Raw genomic sequence first — 7,660 nt, 5'->3', positions numbered from 1 at the left:
TTATATATGAATTTATTTAATATTAATATCTTTTAATAGTGAATTATTTTTAAATTTAAATATTTAAATTATATTATTAAAAAAATTAATTACATTAATTACAAGTATTTTAATTAATTAATTAATTAATTAATTAAGTGGGACCACAACAGGGACAAAAGTTAGTTCCTCCTAATGGAGAAGAGAGAGATGCTTTGAGTTCCTATTTACTGTTTATGACGCAAAAGCTGATGTGGAGTTACTTTTTATGACAGGTGGGTCATAAATAGGAACTGGGATGAGTTTCCTACTGGAGATGGTCTTACCATAGTGTTTACTGTTTGTTAATATATACTATTAATTGTTAGTACATAATTTTAGTAATTTTAGTTTTATTTTAAATATTTTTTAAAAAAATCAAATTATTTAATAGTTGTTAGTACATAATTTTTTAGTGACTTATTTTTATTTTAAAAATTTATTAAAAAATTGAATTATTATTAATGATTAGTATTTATTTTAATTTTTTTGTTTTACATAAAATATTATAAATTTCAATTATTATTAATTTATATTTTTAGCTATTTTAGTTTTATTTAAAATATTCATTAATAAAACTGAATTATTATTATTATTAATTGTTAGTACATATTTTTTGGAATTTTGTCTTGTATTTCAATTATTTATTAAAAACAGAATTATTTTTGTTAATAGTTAGGATATATTTTTAGTAATTTTAAAAATATAAAAATAAAAAAATGTGATATTACAGTGTTTAGAATCATATTATAAAATATTTTTGGCATCTTATATATGTAAGTACTTTTTGTATTTGCAGTAGTAGTTAATAATTAATAATTAATTTAATAATTATCAATTATTGAGGTTTGTAGTAATTATTAATTATAATTGTTGCTAAATTGAGTTACCATTAATTAATATCAATATTAATTTATATTATTAGCTATAGTCATTGCCTATTAATTATGATTTTTGTTTTTAAAGTATAAAAAATTTATACAACAAATACTTAAATATGATTTAAAGTGGAAAACAGTTATTAATTATTAATTATAATTTTTTATTTTTGAGATATATATTTTTTATCTTTTACATAGTGAGTGCACAATTATGTTAAAAAATTTTACAAAGATCTTTAGATTTTAAATTTATGGCGTACTGGTGACTGGATCAACTAATTACAGCACAAGTGGGATAAAAAATATATGGATTAACTAATTTGGTACTGCTTCTGGCTGAATAACCATAGCAAAAGCTGCATCAAACTAACATGGTTCTGCAATAATTTGGTATTACTCTTCAGTATACGTGTGACTACTATAGTATCTTTTGATCACCGAACATTATTGTCTTTTTATAAAACTAACTTTGATAAGTCAAACACATTTTATTTTATACCGTACATATTTGACATAGAATGTCATCAATTTTTATTTAAAAATCATTTAATTGATGCCTCTTTAAATGGTATACTTTTTAGTTGTTGTAATTACAAACTCTCTTGATCATGACAGTAGGATTGCACTAATAAAAAAATAAATACTATTTTATTATTATTATTATTATTATTATTATTATTATTATTATTGGATATTAATTGTTTATACCATGACTTAAAAAAAATCAAGTCATGCTCCAAATAGAGTCAATCCATCTTTATAAGAAGACCCCAGAAAGAACTTACTTTATCCAATAAGATTAGTCCAGAAGTTATATGGGATAACCTACTTCACCTACTTGGGATATGGGTACCAAGATTCATGCCCGATCCAACTTGCATGACAACCAAAAATTTTGTCCGCTACCTAAAATATTATCCACAGCTCATCCATTATCACAACATGGGATAACTTTCCAAAAACTGAGGAAGAAATTATCCACTTTTACAATTAAAAAGATTTAAAAGGATGGCCAAGTCATCATCTACTTTTATAAATACCCCATCAAACTCAGGTATTTTTCAATTACAATTCACTTAAATCTGCTTTAAACATTACTAATATAAGCATCGGAGTCCCTTATAGGAACTTCCTACCATCGTCCAAACAAAGATGTCGGACAATCTATCACTTCAATGAACAAGTCAAATTCTTCACTCAAAGAAATCTAGGGCTAAATCCACCTTGGTTCAAGTATTACCTCGGAACAACAACAACAATAATAATTTTTACAACAACAATAATAACCATAACAACATTACTTGCATTGACATATCCAAAAAATTCCTGTACATGCACATCATCAAGATTCAAAGTATGTATGAAAGGTGGTTTTAGAGATGGTGGTCCACTAATGTACTTGCAACATCTGTCACAGCTCTTTGAATTATTATATCATTTTCATCCCTATCTTCTGTTAGACCAATAATTTGCTAATTACCTTTAAATTCTTTATCACTTTCAGTATTATAATATGTTTAGTTTACATTAGGCTCTGAAAAATCAACGTCAACAATTTTCTCAAATTCAATATATAACTGAATAATTGAGACTTTACTCTAGTTTGGTAAGTCAAAAATATTCTTTACATATTTGCTTCATTAGCCACATGCATATTTGAGATCGAACGAAATCTCTAAATACTAACATAGGTTGCTTGTATATAACATTTGTCATTGTCTTTAACATTTATGATCTACACTTTGTGAACATACATTTTTAAGTCTTTCATATATTATTGAGAAGTTTTTACGGTGAAAAAAGTATTTTCTAATCCATCGAAGACCTGGATACGTTTTTAATTGTGAACAAATTAGAGATTGTTTTGAAATTTTGCAATTTAACATTAAGATTCATTTGTTGGTGATGTGGCGTAGAAATTATTATGATAAGAGCAATTTGAATTGCGTGACCTAGAATAGTGAATTAAATGAAACTAAAAATGGAGTGGAGAAAAGAGCTTGTTAGTTGCCACACTCACATAGCCCACTCACAACAGCATGATCATGGATCTGAAAAATTAATATCCACCTGGACACACGGCAACATCCAAAAAAAGAAAAACTTCAACTTTATTTTATACTTGTAAATTGTAACATATGTAATTAATAATAAATAGTTTTAGTAACTAAAAATAATAAATAAATTAACTCAATAAAACATAATAAATAGTTATAGTTAACTTTTAAAGTTAGTTAAATAGTTAATAACTAAATTAAAATTTAATTTTCTAAAATATAAATATAATTATTAGTATTCTTTTAAAGTTAGTTAAGATAAAAATGTATATTATCGATATTAATATTTTTTTACTAAAATAATATTGTTTATATTGGTAATTATTTAGGTTAAAAACATATGTATACCATAAATATTATAATAAATAAAATTTAGTAATTTTTTGTTAATTGAATTTTTTAATATTTTTTATTATGAATGATTCTTTTTTAAAATAAAAAAAGAATTTATAGAGATCAGATTTTGTTTCGAAATTTTTTGTGCACCTTCTAAATATTTATTCAGATATCGTCACAAAAATTTAGGTCACATAAATAAGTCGTTTGGTAAATATGAATGTCATTTTATTACTTACAAAAAGTATAATATTTATTAATTCTTTTAGTCGTATTTTCAAATTATTTAGGACCTGTTTCGTCGATAACATCTTTAACCTTTTTGTCAGCATCTGAATTTTTCAAATATTGAATTGATAGTTAACCCAAATAATTATTTAGACACACATAAAAAATAAAAATGTTTAAATATGTTAAAAATAAAAAAAATAATTATAAATTATTTTTTTATTATTCTAGATTAATATACCTTTTGTTAGATAATTAATTTATTAAAAATTTAAATTTAGTTTATATATATGTATCTTTTTATACATAATTCTAATTTATTCTTATAAAATATAAATAATTTTATTTTTAAATTATAAATAAATTTATATTAATTCTAATTATCAATCAACTTTGACATATTTTTTTTTCCAATAATAAACCGTTCGGAACTTTTTTAAAAGCTATTTTTCCTGTTTTCAATACAGCTTAGGATAGCTTCGCGCTTACCCATTATGAACATATCCAATATTGGCCCATTTACTGGTGCGGTGATTTCAACCACAGAGTAATCGGCAAGTGCACCGAGTCGTACTAAGTAATACCTTAGGTGAGTAAAAGTCGATCCCACGAAAATTGATAGATCAAACAATAATAGTTGATTAATTACTTAGTTAGATAAACAGATAGTATTTTGAGTGTTCAAAGAACATTAAACAGCAATTCAGAATATCAAAAGAATAGACAAATAATTAAGTTGGGAATAAAATATGGAAAAGATAGTTAAGGTTTCGGAGTTATCTATTTTTCAGATTGATTTTTCTTATTAACTATTTTAATCATGCAAGATTTAATTCATGACAAACTATATGTGACTAGACTCTAATTCCTTATACCTTCCTAGTCTCCTCTAAAATTCATTAACTGCCAATTCCTTAGTCAATTAATTCCAATTAGAAGGTGATAATCAAATTCCAGTTTATATGCCACAAGAATCCTAATTATCCAAAAATAAGGAGATTATATGTCACGTATCCCGTTAAATACAAACAATTAGAAATTCAGGATAATATGTTTTCAAGATGTTGTTCAAGTATAGAACTTTTCCAAGTTATACAAGAACTCAATTAGAATATGGGTCATACTTCCGTTCCACCCAAATTCATAAAATAAAGAACGAAAATAATTATTGAAATATAAATCAAAACATGAATTAAATTAGAAAGAGCAAATGAATCAATCCATACAAATAGACAGAGCTCCTAACCTTAACAATGGAGGATTAGTTGCTCATGATTCAGAAAAAAATAGGATTCTGGTAAAATATACAGAGTTCCAATCTGATGGCCTCTTCGTTAACTAATGGAATCCCTTTTTATAACTAATTATAATTAATTTAAAATCTAATTATCTAAAATTTAAAAAAATCTTTTCTTAAAAATAAGATTTGAATTTAAATCAGAATAATCAGCAGGTCTTCGGTTGATGGGTGGGGACCACATGTTTTGTCCATTCTGCAGCTTTTAATCTGTGTTTTCTGGGCTGAAAATTGGGTCAAAACAGCCCAGAAATCGCCCCCAGCATTTTTCTGCATTTTCTACACGTGGCGTATGTCACGCGTACGCGTCGGTCACGCGCATGCATCGCTGGTCTTCTTCGCAAGTCACGCGGACGCGTCGGTCACGCGTACGCGTCGCTGAGCAAATCTTCAAATCATGCGTACGCGTCAGTCACGCGCACGCGTCGCCATGGAAAGCTCCAAATCACGCGTACGCGTCAGTCACGTGTACGCGTCGCTCCTCGCTGCCTTTTCCATTGATTCTTGTGCTGCAGAAACTCCATCAAATTCCGCCGAATGCTACCTAAAATAGACAAAATTGCAAAAGACTCAAAGTACCATTCATATTGGCTAAAAGATAATTAATTGTTTATTTTACTCAACAAATTAGATGCAAATTCACTAGGAAAAGATAGAAAAGATGCTCACGTATTACAACACCAAACTTGAATTGTTGCTTGTCTTCAAGCAACCAAAACTAATATAAACTTAGGATGTGAATTTGCATGAGAATGAGAGTTCGATTAAGCCCATGTCTCTTCTTATAGTGGGGTTTACAACTGCAATCCTGAATAGTTTTAGCATCTTACTCTCCTTTGAATCAGAAGAATGTTACTGTCATCTGGAATTAGAATCCGGATAATATTATGAATTTTCTTATCTTTTGTAACTCAATTTAATCCTTGAACACAACAATTTTTTCTTTGGTGTTTTGCACCTTGAGCTTAGCCGTGACTTTAAATGTTTTGTCTCAAACTTTTCTTGATACAGAAACATCACAAGCACTTAACTGGGAACTCTCTTTAAGTTCTAAATATTTTTATTTATTTATTTAATTTTTTATTTTTTTATTTTTTTCAGTTACTCCTAGACAGTGGTGCTCAAAGCCTTTGGCATACTCTGTAATTGATCTCGACTCTAAATGTTTTGTCTCAAGGATTACTTGACACAAGAACACCACAAGCATGTGACTATGGAAACAACTCTTTGAGCTTCTAATCATGTCTGACCTCCCTAGTCATTGATGCTCAGAGCCTTGGACCTTGCTTTTATTTTTCTTTTACTGTTTCTTTTGCTTCAAGGATTAAACTTTCATTAATTTCAGGGAAATCATAATAATTCTCTAAATTCATGTTCTTTGTACATCAACATTCTTTGATTCAAATTTAAATATGCACTGTTCATGTCATACTTTCAGAATTACAAAAAATACCACCACATTTAAGTAAATAAGACTATTCTTCAATATAGACCCACTTTCTCATGCAATATATCACTCCTGTATTTTTTTTATTTGGATTCAAGCTCAGTGAGTAATACATAAGATATCTTTTTAGAATTAAAGCAATTAAGGGAAAACTAAACTAGTCCTAGGATTCTCACTAATAAAGGATCATGCAACAAACAAAGCAAAATAGTAGAAAACTGAAACATAACATAGAAAAAGAGGGGAGGAATAAAAAATGAAAGGAACTCAACCACCTTAGTTATCCTAGCGGTCGCTTTATTCTTCAGGTTGTGCTCCTTAGAGAAGATGATTCGCCTCCCTTTTCGTGCCATAGGAATAAACAGAAAACCCTTAAGCAAAGCATCAACACCAAACTTAAAGGTTTGATTGTCCTCAAGCAAAGAAGAACTGAAAGTAGAAAGAGACAAATATTATGATGAAAGAAAAAGAAAAGGATAAAAGATCAAGAGAGAATTAGGATTCGGAGAGGGGGAAAGAAAATTAAAACTGGACGGCGAACTAGTGTAATTGTGCGGCGCAGGCGACGCGTATGCGTGCAACACGTGCACGCGTGCAACACGCGCACGCGTGGATCGCGGAATTTTCTTAATGACGCGTAAGCGTCAGGCACGCGTCCGCGTGCCCTAGGTTTTGCGCGATTCTCGCGAAGTCAGCCACGTGCACGCACAACTCTCTGTTCGCGTGGCTTGCGCACCAATATTTTCATACGACGCGTGCGCGTCAGGCATGCGCACGCATGGATGGTCATTTGTGCAAATGACGCACACGCGTCAGTGACGCGTACGCGTGATCAAATTTGTGCCTCTAGCACACTTCTAGTTCCAAGCCAACATAACTCTCTGCCAATACTCTGTGCATTTTTATTTTTCATGCACACCCATCTGACGCGTATGCGTCAGCGACGCTTGCGCGTCAGGTGCTCTTCTCTCATTCTCTCTTTTTTTTTCGATTCCTGTTTTAAAATAGCTACATGATCAGAAAATTAGTAAGAACTCAATAAAAATCAAATAAGTAAGAAAACTACTACTACGAAAAATAACTAAGAATGAAAAGGAACAATCATACCACGGTGGGTTGTCTCCCACCAAGCACTTTTAGTTAAAGTCCTTAAGTTGGACATGTGGTGAGCTCCGTGTCATAGTGGCTTGTGCTTGTACTGATCCAGGAATTTTCACCAATGTTTGTAATTCCAATGGCTACCGGGATTCCAAACTAGGCGCATAACGCCTTCGAGCAAGTTGAACCAAGTGACAAGGCCCCAAGAGTGTTGATTGTGGGAATGAATTCCAGAGTCCCAAACCTTGCTTTTACATTCTTCTTCTTGTGGATCACCATTGTTCCCACCGGGTGGCAA

The sequence above is a fragment of the Arachis duranensis genome, chromosome 2 (genome assembly GCF_000817695.3).
Source record: "Arachis duranensis cultivar V14167 chromosome 2, aradu.V14167.gnm2.J7QH, whole genome shotgun sequence".
Lineage (NCBI taxonomy): Eukaryota > Viridiplantae > Streptophyta > Magnoliopsida > Fabales > Fabaceae > Arachis > Arachis duranensis.
This window is presented reverse-complemented; position numbering follows the sequence as displayed.